This window comes from Anolis carolinensis, chromosome 2, assembly GCF_035594765.1.
Source record: "Anolis carolinensis isolate JA03-04 chromosome 2, rAnoCar3.1.pri, whole genome shotgun sequence".
NCBI lineage: Eukaryota > Metazoa > Chordata > Lepidosauria > Squamata > Dactyloidae > Anolis > Anolis carolinensis.
This window is the reverse complement of record NC_085842.1, coordinates 147598578-147618494: the sequence shown is the minus strand read 5'-3', so window position 1 is coordinate 147618494 and position 19917 is coordinate 147598578.

The following is a 19917-nucleotide window of genomic DNA, read 5'->3' as shown; positions in this document are numbered from 1 at the left end:
CAGGTGTGAATGTTGTAATTAATTACCTTGATTAGCATTTAATGGCCCTGTGGCTTCAAGGCCTGGCTTCTTCTTGCCTGGGAGAATCTTTTTTTGGGAGGAGTTAGCTGTCCCTGATTGTTTACTGTCTGGATTTCTTCTGTTTTCAGAGTGTTGTTCTTTATTGTCCTGATTTCAGAGTTTTTTTTAATACTGAGGGCTGTCTGGGTTATCTAAGTCCACACTGCCCTATATCCCTGTTCAATGTTTAGTGCTAAATTCGCAAATATAGTAATTCCTACATAATATTACCATGTATTGAACTGCTTTTTCTATTGATTTGTTGTAAAACATGATGTTTTGGTGCTTAATTTGTAAAATTATAATGTAATTTGATGTTTAATAGGCTTTTCCTTTATCTTTCCTTATTATCCAACGTTTTCGCTTATCCAACGCTTTTATTTTTCAGTGATTGGTTTGGGGGGGGGCGCCAAAATTCTGTTCGCCTACACTTGAAAAATACCTAGGGCCGGCTCTGCAAACTCACACTTGGTTTAGTTTTAGAAAACACTCAGGGCTGTGGGTGGGATAGTCTACCTCATGCTATAGTTTGGACTCTAACTAGGCCACCTCTGAGAGCTATCATAGTTCCGGGGGATGTGGAAGATTATTTCTCCCATCCATTACCATTCAGTCATCAGTTTCTCAAGTCACTCCTGACATGAAAAAAAGTCATCAATGTCTGTGAACTCTCTTATCGCCACATTGTGTTTAGAAATCCCCATAATATGTTTATTGTAGTATATTTCCAATAAAGTGTCCATAATATAGAGAAGGTTAGCATAACATAGCATGGCATAGCATAGTATAGTATAATATAGCATAGCAGCCTCTGTTATTCCTATGAGGACTGTCTATTAAGGCAATAGGTATATAAACATCATAGATATTCCTGGGAGTCCTCAGAAGATGTCAATATAATTGAGTCCTCCCAGGAATGGGTGGATGAAAGTGTCTATAGCTGCATTTATAGATATAGATGTAGATATAGACATAGATATAGATAGTGGTTGATCATTTAGTATACTTCTGATTATAATTGTTGAAGGGGTTCAACTACATAGAAGACTTGGTGCCTGATTATTTCAGTCCTCACTAGTCAAAACTTGTTGTGAGGGACAGTTTGAGTCCACCACACACACCACACCTTTCTAGGATCCATCAGGATACTCAATTGCATACAAGCATTCGAATGTCTATACTCTTGTGCTTTGAACAACAACAACAACAACAACAATTTCTTTATTACCCACCTCTCTTTGTGGCTTGAGGTGGGGTACAACACAGTTAAAACAGTGAGGTAAATCAAAGCACTATTAAAATACATATTTCAAATATACACAGCTTAAAATGTATCGATAAAGTGCAGATTAAAATTTACAAGTCAAAATTGACTAGATAGGCCTGCTGGAAGAGATAGGTCTTAAGTTGTGTCTGAAATTCTGACAGCTGATTGAGCTGTCAAATCTCTTCCATGAGGTCATTCCACAGTCTTGGAGCAGCGGATGAAAAGCTCCACTTTGCAGAGGACCTCAGTGTGTGGGGTAGATTGTATGGGAGAAGCTGATCCTGTTGGTAACCTGGACCCAAACCATATAAGGTCAAAACCAACATTTTGTACTTTGCCTGGAAACTAATTGGCAACCAGTGGATTGACTGTAGTATAGGTGTAATATGCTCACTCTTGGATGTTCCTCTGGCTGCCGAGTTTTGAACTAATTGGAGTTTCCGAACTTGGTGTGGGGGTAGCCCAATGTAAAGCACATAGCGGAAGTCCAACCTTGAGGTTACCAGCATGTGCACTACAATCTTTAGGTCCTCCAAATCTAGGAAGGGGCACAGCTGGAATATCAGTCAAAGCTGGTAGTAAGCACTCCTGACCATCACATCTACTTGCGCTGACATTTGGAGAGACAGAGCCAGGAGCACTCCCAAGCTGTGAACACAGTCTTTTGGGGGGAGGGGGTGTAACCCCGTCCAGAAATGGTTGATACCCCTCCATCCCCAGATTAGGACCCTTGATGGTAAGCACCTCTGTTTTGTCTGGATTCAGTTTCAGTTTGTTTTTCCTCATCCAGCCCTCCAGGCATTTATTCAGAGGTGACATGGTATCCTTTAGCTGTTTTTAAAGGCATGGTGAAATATATTTGGGTGTCATCAGCATACTGATAGCACTCCACTCTATGCTCCAGATAATCTCTCCCAGCGGTTTCACATAAATATTAAAAAGCATTGGGGATCTAATTGCATCTGCTCCCTGGACAACCAGCCAAGAGGGACAGAGATTAAGAAAGAAGGTTGTCCTTCTTACCTGCCCCAGAGACTTTTCCACATCAATAGTACTCACCAATTGAAATCCCATTCACAAAGTTGCTGGACACCTCATTGTTGACTTCTGATGACAGCGCCTAGATCGGCTCTCATGTGAGAGATTTTATCTGCAAAATGGTCATTAAAGATATTACAGAGAGCTACTAAAGCAGGGCTGTAGCCAAGGGGGTGAAGGTTACGGGTTCAACCCCCACCCAAAAAAATGTTTCAGGTTTTTTAAAAAATCTGGTCTACTCATAAATTTTAACTGGCTAACCAAATCTCCATGAGTGTCCACTGAAGTTTATCTGACTTGAGTGTCCACTGAAATTTTATTGATGGAGCCTGATTTTTACATTATTTTGTGTTATGGAACATGATTTGCTAAAAAAAAAAGTCCCCCCCCCCCCGATTTTTTTTCTGGATATGGCTCTGTGTTGAAGGTACTAGCAATAGGTTCAAAGAGGAGGGTACCTGGATTAAACCTCTCACCACTCTGAACAGCTCAGTTGGACTTGACTCTGGAGACACAATATGTGCAGAATAGAAAGCTTTCTTCACTGCATGTATTGCCACCTTGTAGGAGCAAATTCTATAAACCTTCACATTTCTATATTATTGGTGCTGTTTGGGCTATATGATGATCCACATTCACCTCTGAACCTCAGAAACAGAAGGAGCAAATCACTCTCATCATTTACCATTGCATGCTTTTCGACCTCCTATGAACACAACTCCTGTGATTGACCTACAGACATGTAATGGAGAAAGCACTTCAGCCATGGGGGGCTGAGTTGTTTCACCATTAATGTAGCACCTTTGAGGGTTCAGTATGGTGACACATGTGTTACATTTATGTCTTGCCTTTCTTCCAATGAACATGAGACAGCATGCATGGCTCTCCAAATTATCTTCACAATAGCCATATAAAATAGGTCAGACCAATGCTTTGAAAAATTGGCCATGTTGGCTGGGAATGCTGTAAATTGTAGGGCATAAAAGTAACATTCCCAAGGTGTGGCACCAAGCTGAGAGAGAATTACTGTGCCAGATAACCCAGTGAATTTCATGGCTCACTGAGACCTTGAACCTAGCTCTTCCAAGTTCCAGTCTGGCACTGTGTAACCAATACTCCATCCTGGATCTCTTAGAAATTATCTCAGTAATTCTTAATCCTGTACTAGGCTATTACTCCTATCCCCTGAAGGAGCCAAGAGAAAAAAAGAGAAATGCCCTAAGGCAATCTAGCGAGTTAATAGATAAGATCTTAACAGTTTTCTCTTAGCCACCATACTATATCAAGCATCTTGATGCATAATGGCAGCTCACATGCATAGAAAAACCAAAATTCTGGCTAATGCATAATGTGTCTGTAAGGTTTTCTTAATGAACACCACAGAACATTTACCTTTTGTAAGTACTCTCTCACTCTTTTTCTCTCTTACACATGCACACACACAATTCATTTTTCATGGCAAAAGATACAACACTGTCTACCAATAGAAGTCTCATTAGATCAAAATGAGGGTTTTTGCTAACAGAATTCTATAAGGATTTGATCTATAATTAATGTAATAGCAAACTTTAAAAATTATAATACAAATTAAAGCACATATTCATCCTTAGTGTGATCCTTTGTTAAACAAAACCATTTTGTCTGGCTAACCTTTTTGCTACATCATCTATTCATTTTCTGCCTTTCGAATTCTAAAAATGGCATGCAGGCAGTATGAAATTTATTAGGTTCCTTAACAAGAAACTAATAAATTGTCCATCGCTAGAGCTTGCCAGACTTTTATCTTTCCAAGGTAGCTGCAAGCATGGAGGTTATTCTTTCCCAGTCTTTGTTTTCCTTTGCTTTACTTAGGGTATGCTTTGCTTTGCTTTGCTGTATCAATGAAATGACATGGGGGAGAAGCCTCCATTTCTGAGAACCTGTTTTGTGGTAGCAGCTGTAATCCATGGAGGTTACAGTCTTCCAAACCTTGTCATGCTTTCCAGTTACCTTGTAGACATATGCATGCATTATACTTGGCTAGGAGTACCAGCAAACACCCGGGTCGATGTGCTAGTTCTTCATGAGGATGCACCATGTACCCAATGCAAGTGAAAGTCTGCCAACAGGAAAAGAACAAAACAAACCCACAGGCATTGAGGATCATACATTTTCCAAAGATTTGTGGATACAAGAGGATATGATGCCCTCTGGCACTTCTTTATGCCTAGCAATCAGTGCACTCTAGCAAACCATGCCTATTGTTTTCTGTTAGCTAGGCTGAGGTAGAGCAGCACCATGCAAGCCTCATCCTTTCCTATATACCAGTGGGACTTTTTGCTAACTCAAAAGAGTCATTTTCCCATGCTGGAACTCTCAACCCAAACATTCATTCCTGGGAGAGCTTAAGATCTTAGCTCCTGGCCTGCTCTTGGGCTCTCCCCCTCAGTGGACCCTTCCGTGCTTCTCAAGAGGTGCAGCACAGGGGTAGAGCTGGGGAGCATGGGGAGGGGTAGGCATTCTGATAAATGCCTTGATTGATGGAAGCGGCTACTTAGAAGCTCTCTCTTGTGTATGACAGACATTTCTTTTTCTTAGAAGAGGGGAGAAAGATGACACATGATTCCCCCAGCTCTTTCCTCTAGCGGCACTTGTGCGATTTACATTAAGGCCTATAACCGGGGTTGGAGTAAATGGAGCAGGTTTGCAATTAGTTTTCAAAGTACTTATCTCATTAAAGTAAATGAATTATTGATTTAGTGACACTCATGCTTTTAGTGAGCGGCACAGTGCCATCACTGCTCTGTTCTCCAGCTTGGCAAGCCAACAGCCTGCCCAAGCAAACTTGCTTTGTGCGTAGTTTTTTTTCTCTGCCCCCTCCCATTTCTTTCAAAATGACCCCCCCACACACCCATTTTCTGATATTTCCTGCTTGTTATTTAGCTTTGTAATTAAAGTGGATCCATGTCATGAGGGAGCAGTGAGAGAATTGGAAACACATCTGAGATTAGTTTTGAAGGAAGTTGGTGGAGAGACTGGGCTAAGGAGAGGAGACCCCCCCCCCCAAAGGTGTATAGAGCAGCATGGATTCTCTTTGGGAGCCAGTCCTAGTGGCTATGTGTTTCCAGGAGGATTGCTGCCAGGGACAACCAGAGCAAGTTTCTGCATGCCTCCTTCTGCCAGCCTTTTCCTGGAGTGCCTGCAACAATGACAAAAGCCTGCCTATTTGTATGGCATAGAGAGAGGGAAGCACTCAAACACAGTTGAAATGGTGGGATCTGGCAATACTTCGCAAGTGCATTGGCTGGGTGACACTGTGCTGATGCAGGCATGAGGTCATGACCCAAGAGAGATGGTTTTAGCCTGCTGTTTTCTTGGCTTCCCTTCTCTCACCTTCACCCGTTCCGGGACACTGTAGTTAAATCGTCCAAGCATCTGAACTGAAATGCCCATGGAAGAAAATGGAATATAAGGGGAAAGGCACAAGGCAGTGATTTTTCTTCCTATTCTCACTCCCAACTTCAATAATGGGCTTCAGTGACAGAGGCATGCTGCCTACGGCCCTCTGAAAGTTTGAGCCTATACTGAGGGAGTAGAACATTCCAGATGTTGAACTGCCTCCCCTAGCAGTGATCACCATTGCCTATGCTGGACCTGTTGGGAGTTGCAATCTGACATATAGTAGACAACTCTTACCCCTACAGTATAGGATGCACCATTGGGGCCAGCACTACTTCAACAGTGGCAGCTCCCATAAGATGAGGACTTCTTAGAAGTGCCTACTGGGTCAAATCAGAAGTAATGTGGCCAGTTCTAAAGTAGGTAACCTGTGAGCCTCCAGGTGGTGTTGAGCTTCGATTCTCATTGAACCTAATTAAAATACCCAATTGAAAGAATGTCTTCTCTCCTTCCCCATTTTAAAGGGCACTGAATAATAAATGTATGTATTTATATACTTATTTTTCATCATTATAAAATATGTTCATTTTTAATCCACTCTTCAGACAAAGGTCGGCAGCCAGGCTTCTAACTGGAGCTAATTACAGGGAATGCTCATCACCCTTAGTAAAGCAGCTCCACTGGCTACCAATAAGTTTCTGGTGCAGGTTATGACCTACAAAATCCTAAATGGTTCGGGCCCCGCCAGTCTTCGTGATCGCACCTTCCCCTATGAACTGGTGCGGCCTCTAAGATCCACCAGGGAGGTCCTCATCTCACTTCCACCACCTTCACAGGCACTCCCCAGGGAGATTAGACAAGCCCCCACACTGTCTTCCATTCGCAGGATTCTGAAAACCTGGATGTTCCAGCAAGCATTTGAGAACTACTAGTCCTTAGTTATAAATGCCCAGTCCCTAGGTCACCAGACAGTACTCTGTTCTCTACATATTATTCATCTTCCAGCCCTATGGTACATTGTTTTGCACTATCCCATCCCCGTCCCTTTTATAGCCTGGTCACGCCCATTTTTGTAATTATGGCCATTGGTTTTTGTTGAACATTGTCTGATGGTGCAATAAGGTAACAATAGGAAAATTCACCCTGCTGACCGGATTCGATATGGCTGATTTGGGATGGTTTTATACAATTGATTTTAAAATGAAGTTAATTGATTTTAGTGCTTATGTATTTATACAGTATAGTCTCACTTATCCAACATAAATGGGCCGGCAGAATGTTGGATAAGTGAATATGTTGGATAATAAGGAGAGATTAAGAAAAAGCCTATTAAACATCAAAATAGGTTATGATTTTACAAATTAAGCATCAAAACATCATGTTATACAACAAATTTGACAGAAAGAGTAGTTCATTACACATTAATGCTATGTAATAATTACTGTATTTACAAATTTAGCACCAGAATATCATGATATATTGAAAACATTGACTACAAAAATGCGTTGGATAATCCAGAACGTTGGATAAGTGAGACTCTACTGTAGTTTATTTTATGTTCCGGCATTGAATGTTTGCCGTATATATGTTGTGCTCTGCCCTAAGTCCCCTTTGGGGTGAGAAGGGCAGAATATACATTTATTATTTATTATTATTATTTAATAACTGCATTTCTATACCGCTTTTCTCACCCCTGGGGGGACTCAAAGCGGTTTACAACACAATAAATGTCAAAATTCAATGCCTCACACACACACACACACACACACACACATATAATTATATCACATATCTAAATCAAAAACATTTAACTGTAGATTAAATTATTAAAAACTATAAAAACATCAAACATAGACATAAGCATGAAACATGTTATTGCAGCAATTAACGTAGTCCCCTTCTCTTCCCCCACCAACACCCCCCATCTCCCTCTCCATAGAGTTTTAACCTTTCTTTTTATACCCTCCCTGCTCCCCCATCCCACAAGACACAAAGTTCTTTAGGTACAGATTGAGTCCAGAATGGGGAAGGTAAAAACGTCCTGGGCCTTCTTGGGGAATGGTACATATGATATGAGGTCCTTAGGGAGGGCTGGTGCACAGTCTTATCTGATGATGGCAGTAGGTTACTGATAAGTTTGATAAAAGTCCAGAGGAACATAAATTTTATCAGCTGTGATTTTAAATGTTTTAAATAAATAAATACATAAATAAATAAATAAATAAATAAAGGAGCTTCAATGCTGCTGCTGTTATGTTTAATTGTCTTTTATATGGATTGCTGTATTTTACAATGTTCTTATTTTATTTTAGTGGTGCTTTTGTTTTAATGAATTGTTTGCTTTTATGTCTGTTGGACTTTCTGTCTCATATATAAGCTGCCTCAAGTCCCTTCGGGGAGATGGTGGTGGGGTATAATAATAAAGTTGTTGTTGTTATTATTATTATTATTATTATTATTATTATTATTATTATTTGCAAGTATAGCAGTTGTAAATCTGAATTGAAAATACTGAACCAAGGCAGTAGGAAGATGGCAAAAGCCAGGTTAAAAACAGACAATATGATATATTTGGATAGCCAAAGGGAAGCACAGTAGCACCTCAAAAGATGTTCACAAGGAAGTAGGCACTTGTCAAATTATCTTGGTCACTAACTCTTTAGAGACTTAACAGAATAAACCAGCATCTTTAATTAAATCTAGAAATGGATCAGGAAGCCATGTTGTGGTTTTGTTTTTTGTTTTGTTTTTTAAACTGGTGTAATGTATTTTATATAGTCAGTTGCTGTCAATGGTTATGTTGTCCATGAATTCAAATTTCTAGGTTGTCTTCAAGGGAAGACCTCATGTAAAAAGTAATGGTCCAAACAGAATGTTCCCAGGGAGTAAATGAAAGCGATCAGGCTATCTCCCCATCTTTTGTGATTTCCACACTTTGAATTACAGTCACAGACATGCAAATTCTTTAATCCATCAAGTTGTATTGAATCTTGCTACGAGTTAGACCAGGCATGGGCAAACAGCCAGTAGGCTGTTAGGAATATTGGGAGTTGAAGTCCAAAACACCTGGAGGGCCAAAGCTTGCCCGTGCCTGTATTGGACCCACCAAGTTGCACCATGGCATATTCCTTCCCCCAACATTTAGATGAAGACTATGACACATGTCACTCAGCATCAGAGTGTAGTCAAAATGGAAAAGTTATTAAAGAGGAAGAGCACACAAGCTAGAAAAGGCTGCTGCCATTTCCTTGTCCCTGAACTTCCTGGGGAAGGAAAGACTTTGCCCCCTCTTCTTCTCATCCTGCAGCTAAGCTCATTGAGTATAAACTTCTTTAGGAGCAATTGAAACAAGGTAAGTACAAAGGGAGAAAGTAAGTGGAGGAGAGAAAAACTTGGACATTTTAAAAATAGCTGTGAAACTGTAATGATAGAAGATCAGTTGGGACTATCTGCCAAATTAGGACAGTTGGAAAGTATGAAGTCAGAAACCAAGGGAGACCGAGCATAGCACATGGAAGGAATTCATTTGCCTTTTTGAGCCCCTCAGTGCCTCAGATATATTTTTAATTACAGTTTGTTGCTGAAATTACATTAACCATTAAATACACTATCGCCAATGTGAAAAGGAACTAGACACACCAATCAATGGGAATGGAAGCTTTTATTTACCAATTAAGGGCTTGTATGTGGAAACAAGTTGACCTTGTTTCTAAAATATGTATCTTGTTAATTCAAGTAAATTTTAGTATATTTGAGATTCATTTATATAGAAATAGAAATGCTATAATCATTTGGTATATGTGAGGTGAGGAGCTGCAGACCATTTGAATTAAAAAGTCATTGATTGCTATGGGGAAGGCAGTGCAGAAGACCAAAGAATGAGAAGGCACTTGCGATGGCCAGTGGGTACATCTCACACAAAGAAAACTTTGATTGGAAGATTAGCTTTCCTAGTTAGCAAAATCTGGGGATGTCTCTTACCAAACATTCTTCAAGTGCTGCCTCAAGAGCTTAATACTTGATGCGTTCTCTCTTTCACGCAAGATTTTCTTTTCTCCGTGTGTCACATGCAGGAAGAGCAGTGTTTGCCTATGTTGTCTGAGCAGAGCCCTCACCCCAGTGGTTGTCTGATTAGCTACTGGAAATGTGGCCCCTTTCCTGTGGAAAAGCTCTTCTTGTTTAATTAAAAGTGTTGACATTGGGACCAGCCAACCCACCCACCTGAGAATGCTCCGATAAATTAAACATTACGCTTTTAATGGCCCATAAAGAAACTCTTCACTCTTGCTTGCGTACAGAGAGGGACAGAAAATAAGAAAGAGGTGGGGGGGGGAGGTTATATAGCTAGATAATCTGAGCTAATGAATTTAATTAAACAGGAACATTAATTTAGGAGTTATAAAGGAGGAGGGACAGAATGTGGTACAAAGCAGAAGTTGCTGAAAGGCTAATGGATGAAGGAGGGGGTGGGTGGAGGGTCTCTATTTACTTGGACTCTGTTGCTCCCAGTCCTAGGTCTAGAAATACTGCCTCTGCTCTGGGAGAGAGCAAAGGCTTTACGGTGTGTATTGGATTTATATATGTGTGTGCATATACATACATACACATACACACATTATTTTTAAATGTGATCCCTGATCTGTGGCATTTGCTAGTCTTGAATGCCTTGCTGGAGTAGAAAAAATAAGTAGATGTGATTATAATAAACTGAATATTTTACACTGTTGTTCTTTTGCCAGGCAAATATTTCTAAAGGAAAGATGGGATCCTGCAGGGGTTCACTTCTTAACTCTGCCACAAGTCTTTCTTATTATAACCAGCCCTACACACTCACAACAAATACAGTATGCTGCTAGAAAAGGCTAAGACAGTGAAGTAGTCTTGGAAAATATGGCACGTGTTTCTTGGTTATTGGGAAGAAGGGAATGCATGTTGAATTGTCTTCTATATGCAATTTCTGTATTGCCAATGTTTTGGCTATTGAGAAGCAATAAACTAATGTTAGTAGTAATGAAGATTCTTCAGGGGGTTAAGATGTGTCTTTGAATTTGGAGGAAATAAGGTTGTGTTGAAAAGAAAATCTGTTTATGCTGAAGGAGTAAAGAATATTAGACTTAAAATCATATCATTAGGCTATATGTAAGATGTATTTTGTACATTGTAATATTTGAATTGTTATGTTTCTGAACTATCATATTAATATTTTCAGACTTTAGCTAGCCCTCCACATCTATGAGTTCTATATCTATGGTTGCAACCAATTATAGCTTGAAAATATTTGAAAAAAATCATACCATATACAAAACACTACATAGATATGCAGGCACGCCACAATTTCAGAAATCTTCAGACACCTTCAACACTCATTTGAGCTGTTTGTCATTTTATATAAGGAACACTATTTTACTACTCCTTTGTATATAATGGTACTTGAGCATCCATGGATTTCGGTAGCTACTGTCACGACCCAGGCTACAGAGCACCAATAACCATACGCAGAGGCCAGATTCTATCTAATATCTTTATTAAGGAAATATATAAAGTTAATAAAAGCAAATGTAAAAGTTAGTCCAGAAGCAGACCTTTCAGGAAAGGTCAAAATTAGTCCAAAGAAACAATGTCCAATATGAAATATTAAGGTCCAAAGTTGTAATCCAATAACCGAAACACTCACTTTGCCAGGCAAAGTGAGGGGAGATGACAAGGTCCTTTAGTCCATAAACTTGAGCAAGGCTAGGAATTAACTTGATACTTGAAAACAAGGCTTGAATCGTGGCACAAGGTAACAAGGAACAAGAACAAGATCCGTGGAATTACTTGGTAAAATCCGTGAAACAAGGCAAGGCTTAGTCCTGAAAGGCGAGGCAAGGTCCGTAGGTAAACAAGGCTGGGAAACAGGAGCGAAGGCTTGAAAACAAGAACAAGGCTTGAACAGGAACGAGGCTTGGATCGGAGCGCGCTGTCCAGACACAACTCGCTCCGGAGGCTGACGAATTGACTCCGCAAAGTTACTCCGCGGGTAAAACACCTATATAGAGTCTAACTTTCCCGCCGAGAGCAGTTCTCTGGGAACCAGAAACGAAAGCTAATCTCTGAGACCAGATGTTTGACTCCTTAAAGATTCTCATGGAAAGCAGGCTTAATTGGCTAAATTCTTAGCAATTATTCTAGCACTCCTGCGGGAGGCCGCTTCCAAACCTCTCTGTTGTTTACAAAACTCATGGCGAGAAAACACAGGAGATGTAGCCTCAGTGTTTGTTTGACATACTTCTGGAACATAACCCTCTTGCAGGTGCAAGGTTCCCAGATCTGGCTGGGAAGAATCTGTCTGGGAAGAATCCAGTTCTGACTGGGAAGGTAAAAAACCCAAGTTTTCTTCTTCATCAGGCATCACAATGTCATGAGCAGGACTACAAGGCCCATGGGTCATCACAGCTACAGAGGGTCCTGGAACCAAAACCAGTAGATACCAAGAGTCCACTGTATATCAACATTGTAATATATCTATCCAAAAATCCTGCAGAAATCTTAAGTTTCCAGGGATCATTCAGTGGAAAAATAAGAGTCTTTTAAAAAAGAATGTATTCCTTAACTGGACTAGGAACACAGAAACTTGTTTGCCAAGAAGTGGTAACTGTAACAGTTGCATTGTGATGGGAAAACCTTCCAGCAGAAATATTTAAATTGGGGGGGGGGGGGGGGCGGTTGCACTGACCAACAATCTTCCTCAGTACAGTTGATCTTTGAAACCAGTGGTGATTTCAATATTATTCTTTATGAGGCTTCTCTTACTCCTGTCTAATGGAGGTTTGTACTCAGTGCATGCCCAGTGGAGATCATTAAACATCTTTCTACAAGAGTATTTGTGCAACCCACTCTTCTGTCTGACTTATTGTGGTGCTTCTTTGAATGGTCACTGACAGAGGGTTAATAGAGAATTTTTTAAGGGCAAAACAAATAATTATGTAAAGTGGAGGCAAGAACCTATCAATGTATGTCTTGGGACTGAGAAGCGTTATATCATGTGTTATTGCAAAGACAGGGTCTCATTTCCTAACTCCAAACACCCTGTTGCTCCAACCTGTGTAAAGTATAGGCTAGTCTTAAAAAAAGCAATTAGCCAATATCCACAAGAGAACAGTGAGGAACAGTAGAGGGTCCCACAGAAACGAACACCATTAATCACTGATGACTACATCGCACTATGGAGTAGAAGCTAAATTCCTTGCTCTGATTACAAACTACAACATACATTGTCCTTTAGTGTATTACATTAGATACTTGCAGTTGCTTGTGAACCTGGCAATTTCCTTTTTTTCTTGGGTTATATTAACATGAATGTTTCAAAGAGTTTTCTTATGAGCCCATCACTTGATCCTGGAATGGTGAATTAGAACTCAGTAGTCACCCTGGTGGTGGCGCAGTGTGTTAAAGCACTGAGCTGCTGAACTTGCAGACCGAAAGGTCCCAGGTTCAAATCCTGGGAGCGGAATGAGCACCCGCTGTTAGCCCCAGCTCCTGCCAACCTAGCAGTTTGAAAACATGCAAATGTGAGTAGATCAATAGGTACCGCTCTGGCGGGAAGGTAACGGTGCTCCATGCAGTCATGCCGGCCACATGACCTTGGAGGTGTCTACAGTCACCGCCAGCTCTTCGGCTTAGAAATGGAGATGGGCACCAACCCCTAGAGTCGGTCATGACTGGACTTAACATCAGGGGTAAACCTTTACCTTTACCTTTTAGTCACAGTGAATTCTAGTTCAAAGGATGCTGCTCTCTACTCCATTCCACACACTATATTCATCTGTTCTGGCTGAGAAGATCCTCTTAGGCTGCCCAGCTCTTATGTTAGTAAGATGCCTGCCTTGGCAGACATGATGATATGGTAATAAAATTGTTCCTGGTCCTGCCATCTCTGAACTTCCTTCTATTATTTATTTCCCAAGAGTCCTTTCAGCATGTCTGGGTCCCCAAACTCCTCACTGCCAAGGTCTTCTATTGGAGCCCAGGGAACATACAGTGTGATCTCAACATACACCCAGGGGAAAGATCTGAGTTCTGCCTCTCAGCCACAATTAGCTCAAAGTTCTTCTGTGAACAAGGAGTTTTGTAGGATGAGGACAAACAGTTACACTTTCCTGGGCAGCAGCAGAGAAGTTCTGTCTTCTGTTGTCATGGTCCAGGGAAATCAACTTCACAACTGTTGTGGACATCTCTGGCACTGAATGTGTTGGTCTGGTGTGGGATTCCCCTGAGAGCATGGCCTTTCTGCTGGTGTACCGTGCGCCTAGTGCACCAGCAGACAGCCTATCCCAGCTGCTCGAGACTGTGTCGGAGTGGTCCTTGAGGTTCCCCAGACTTGTTGTCCTGGGGGACTTCAATGTCCACGCTGATACGGACTCTTGCTCAGCAGCGGCTATGGACCTAGTGTCTACCATGGAGACACTAGGACTCTTGCTCTGCAGTACTGGGCCCACGCATCAAGCAGGACATACGCTAGACTTGATCTTCAGCGCAGGAATTCAAGTGACCCAAGCCTCTATTTTAGAGGTTCCATGGTCGGATCACTGTGCCCTGAGAGTCAGGCTGGAGCATGCCTACCCACCTGGCAAGGGCGCCGAGCCGATTTGGGCTCGCCCAAGAAGACTTATGGAACCTAGTAGGTTCCAGAATGCTCTGAAGGATCTGGAGCCTGTCAGCGACTCAATCGATGTGCAGGTGGACATGTGGAACATCAGGCTGTCCAATGCACTCGACGAGATCGCCCCTAGACGCCCTCTCCAACCCCGCCGAAATCGGTCTCCTTGGTTCACCGAGGAACTTCGATCGATGAAGCGGGAAAAGAGACGGCTAGAGGGCGTGTGGCGAGAACTTCATGACAGAGCTTCGAGATCAGCTTACAGGGCATTTATGGAGTCCTATGAGCATGCTACCATCGAAGCAAAGAGAGTATACTATGCCTCTTTGATAGAGTCCGCCAGCTCACGCCCGGCAAAATTGTTCAAAATAATTAGATCTCTAACGACGGTTCCTACCAACCCAAAAAGTGATGATCAGACCCCTTCAGCCGAGGCTTTTCAAAGCTATTTTGCTGACAAGATCTCACTACTACGCCGGGACCTCCCCGCCACAACTGATACAATGAGAGAACTTGAGACTCCGTGGCCACTTGCTGGGCCCACCCTCGACCAGTTCATCCCACTGGACGCAGAGGGTCTCGATAGGCTCATAGCTGCAGCTAGACCGACCACTTGCTCCCTTGACCCGTGTCCCTCTTGGTTAGTAAAATCCTGCTTGGAGGGATTACGTGACCCGCTGCTGAAGATAATAAACAGCTCCCTTGAGCAAGGAGTCTTTCCAGAGGGATTAAAAGAGGCAGTGGTCTCTCCTCTGCTGAAAAAACCAGATTTAGATCGTTTGGTTCCCTCCAGCTACCGCCCAGTTTCGAATCTTTCATTTCTGGGCAAGGTGATTGAGAGGGCAGTAGCGGTGCAGCTGCAGCAGTTCCTAGACGACACAGCCGGACTGGATCCTTTCCAGTCTGGCTTCCGTGCGGGGCATGGGACAGAGACTGTATTGGTTTCCATCACAGATCATCTCCGATGCCAGCTTGACCGGGGCGGGTCGGTGTTGCTTGTGTTATTGGATCTCACAGCAGCATTTGACACAGTCGATCACAATCTTCTGACCCACCGCCTTGCCGTTGCTGGAGTTAGGGGGACAGCTTTAAATTGGCTGGCCTCCTTTCTTCACAACCGTGGACAGCGAGTGGAGAGGGGGGGCCTGGTCTCTGAGAGGTCCCCTCTACATTGTGGGGTTCCTCAGGGGGCCATTCTCTCCCCTCTGTTGTTTAACATCTATATGCAACCACTTGCTCAGCTGGTCCGAGATTTCGGGCTCGAGTGTTATCAATATGCTGACGACACTCAGCTTGTGTTAAAGATGGAAGGCCAACCGGAGTCTGTACCCGACAGTTTTCACCAGTGCCTCGAGGCCATTATTGGATGGTTGCGTTCCAGTAGTTTGAGGGTGAATCCAGCAAAGACGGAGTTCCTATGGCTGGGCCGACCGGGCAGTGGGGATATCCAGTTGCCAACCCTGGATGGTGAAGTGCTACGCCCGTCTTCACTAGTAAAGAGTCTGGGAGTCCTCTTGGACCCTTCACTGACGATGCAGGCCCAGGTCTCCGCCGTTACCAAAACTGCCTTTTTTCATCTTCGGCAGGCTAGACGGCTAGCCCCCTATCTATCTAGGGACAACCTGGCTACAGTGATCCAGGCTACAGTCATCTCGAGACTGGATTACTGTAATGCCCTTTACATTGGCCTTCCTGTGTCGGTGATCCGGAAGCTCAAATTGGTGCAAAATGCAGCTGCCCGGCTCCTTGCGGGAGTCCCCATAAGATGCCACATAACACCAATCTTACGGCAGCTGCACTGGTTACCAATTGAGCACCGGATCACTTTCAAAGTGATGGTGCTTACCTTCAAGGCCTTACATGGTCCAGGGCCGATGTACCTGAGGGACCGCCTCACCCCTTACAAACCCCAGAGATCCCTCCGTTCTGAGGACCAAGACCTGCTGGAAGTCCCCAGTTTTAAGACCTTGCGTCTAACTGCAACTAGACGCAGAGCCTTTTCAGTAGTGGCGCCATCTCTGTGGAACACCTTGCCACCTGAAGTTCGTGCCTTGCGGGACTTGTTGGCCTTCCGCAGGGCATGTAAGACACACCTGTTTCGGCAGGCTTTTGAGTTCTGTTGCTGATGTTTTAAAAGGTGCTTTTAGGATGTTTTAAAGATTTTTTTAAATGATGTTTTTAAAATGTTTTTTAAATTGTTGATTTTAGCCGGTTCTTGTAAGCCGCTCCGAGCCCTAGGGGAGTGGCGGCATATAAGTTTGAAAAATAAATAAATAAATAAATAAATAAATAAACTTGAGAAACGTAAAAGGTCAGTATTAAGGCAATGCAGACATGATTTAGAATATCCCTCCACGAGAATGTAGAAAGGTGTCCCAAATCAATTCTGCCTTTAATGGAGCAAAGCTCAAGTCATGAGTAACTAAATAGAATCATAGAATTGGAAGAGACCACATGGGCTATCTAGTCCAACCTCCTGCCATACAGTAAAAGCACAAACAAATTATCTCCAACAGATGGACATCCAGGCTCTGTTAAAAGCCACCAAGGAAGGAGCTTTCACCACACCCCGAGGCAGAGAATCCCACTGTTAAACATCTTGTATGGTCAGGAAGCTCTTCCTAATGTTCAGGTGGAATTTCCTTTTCCTGTAATAAGAAATGCAAAGGATCTAGCATTCAGGATTTTATGTTTTCATTTTGAGTCCTCCTGTTCTTAGCTGTGTACTTTATTCAAGACTACATTGTTTCTTTAAGCAAATAAATAAAACAAAAACAACTAATCCATTTTTTTCAGCAATTACCTATTGATAGAATTCCATAGATTGTGGTTGTGAAACAAATCCCTTTAAAAAAAGGTTTGTTGCATAAAGCAGTCTGCTATTACTCTTCAGCCCTTATGTGTCTGAGCTGAAGCTCCCAGGTTGCCCCAGTCTTGTGTCCTTCCCAGATAACTGTAATAACTAGTTTCAAAATTGGATTCATAAAACGTAGTTGTTTGGTGAGAGCAGGTATTTTGTGTAGTAAGCAGAAACTGAAGCTGTAGTGCAAGAAGATCTAAACAGATCAGTGAGAGTGGATGTGTCCCAAAATGTATTGGAACTGGAAATCTGTCTGAGAGCCCATCCAGTATTAAGTAAACACAGCTGTCTATTCTAAACAATTCTATTCCCAACTAGAAACCAATCATATTTGTGATCAAGAGCAGAACCCATATTTCAAAGATATGATCTATTATGGGAGATACATAGATGATGTATTTACGATTTTTACATCACACAATATGGCTGAACAATTCAGTAATTGGATTAACACCATCCACCCCAATATTAAATTCACTAAAACCATCAAATTGACAGATATACATTTCCTAGATGTTTCTATACACCAAGATGAAAGGGGCTTATACGTTACTAATTACTCCAAACCTACTGACAAAAACTCCATTCTTCACTTTAATAGCTTCCATCATTACTCACTTAAATTCAATTTGCCATATTCCCAACTACTTAGAATCAAGAAGAATAATAGTAAACCAGATCATTATTTTGCAGCAGCCCAGTCCCTTAACAACAAGCTTAAAGCTAGAGGCTATCCAGCTAAGATACTGAAACAGGCTTTTCAGAAGTCACAACAGATAGATAGGAGTACCTTATTGAAATACAAACCCAAACAGCAACTAAACAGGATTATCTGCCCATTAACACTTACCTCACAGACCCCACATATCCGCAGAATTATCAATAAGCATTGGCATCTTGTACAGGAGATCCCAGGGTGCAAAGATTATAGCACACAAAAGATCTAAACATTTAAAAGATATTCTCATTCATTCTGATTTCAAAATATCCAATTCAGAACCCAGGAATATTATCACAGGGAATTTTAAGTGTGGACATTGTGACGGTTGTGGTCTCACATCCAATATTAAGCAATTTCAACATCCATCATTGCTCATCAAGATCAATTTGAAAAACTACATGACTTGTTCATCAGAAAACGTAATCTATGTTATTAGATGCCCTTGTGATTTATTATACATAGGTATGACCAGCAGACCCCTGAAAATCAGAATACAAGAGCATCGTTCAAAAATTAAAAGAGGAAGTTTAGACTCCACCCTGTACACTCATTTCCAACAAAAATCTCACCCATATAACAGTTTTAAATTTCTTGCTCTAGAGAAGGTTTGTGCTGCTGGCTACACAGACATCAAAACTAGTCTCCTCAGAAGGGAAGCCTTCTGGATTTACAAACTGAGGACCATTACCCCTCATGGTCTAAATGACAAATTGGACCTCACCTGCTTCCTGTAATCAGGTATTTAAATCACTAGGGGACCATGAATGGCTGCTCGCACCACAAAATCCACAGCAGCATATTGATACTGCAAACATGTGAGTAGATATGTTTACTACTATATCTGGTAAAAAGATAATTCCTTGTTTGTAACTTAGAATACCGCATATCTTGGGGTGCTTTGACATGTCTATTTTCACAAGGTCTATACAATTGATGATTTAAATGTTATAAAGAGCACAACATTAGACAAATTTCCTTTTATTTTTATTTCTGTTAAGAATTAAGAATACCTGATGCAGAGCCATCAATAAAGAAATAATAAAGCTTTTGCCGCTTACCAGAAGAAGGGTTACCGAAACTGGGATAAAACCCGGGAACCAGTTGTAAATGGCATGTAAACTGCGTGTAAACAGCGTGAATGGATATATTACCATCTACTCAGGAGCTACATCAACTTTGACTCTGTCTACTTGGCTTTACTATTGTTCCAAAACCTGTGGAGTCCTGAGGAATCCCTCCAGAACTGCAGAGACTCTGAATCGGTTTGCCTTTAAGCCAATCCAATCCTTGTAGGACTGCAGAGAATTATATCATTTTGTTTGATTTATAATACTGATTTAAATACTTTTGAGTTATATACCTCAGGACTGAGTATTGTTTCTGTGAATGTTATATGTATATGATGCTCCAATATACATATTGTGTACTACTTATGTGTTGAACCACTATTGTGTTATACAGTTCATTACATTGAGAGCCCATCCAGACAGGGCCCAAAATGTGTGAGTTCACATGTTTTTACCGGAGGCATCCAAATGATGTTTTTGGTAAAATCGAATTAATTCAAGACAAAGCAGGAAAACCTTGCTTTGTCCTGAATTAATCTGACACCTGGAAAGACCCGGATCTTTCATAAGATCCAGATCTTTCCAGGTGTGGGCCCAATCCACACAGCTGTCTCAGGATTTCTGGGCTGCTGGAGCCCAGGAAACCCAAGACAGCACCCATCCCCTCCCAAAACCCCCCCAGAAAAGCCCCAAAAATGTAAAATTACTCACCCGGCCACCATGAAACTGCTGCCAGAGTCCTCCTGGCACATAGAAATGGCACACCAGGAGAGGGGTGGCAGAGGAAGAAAATCGCTCCTTGAACCCCCCCCCCCCTCGGTGCATCATTTCTACAAACTAGGAGGACTCCAGCAGCAGTTTCATGGTGGTCAGGTGAGCAATTTTTCA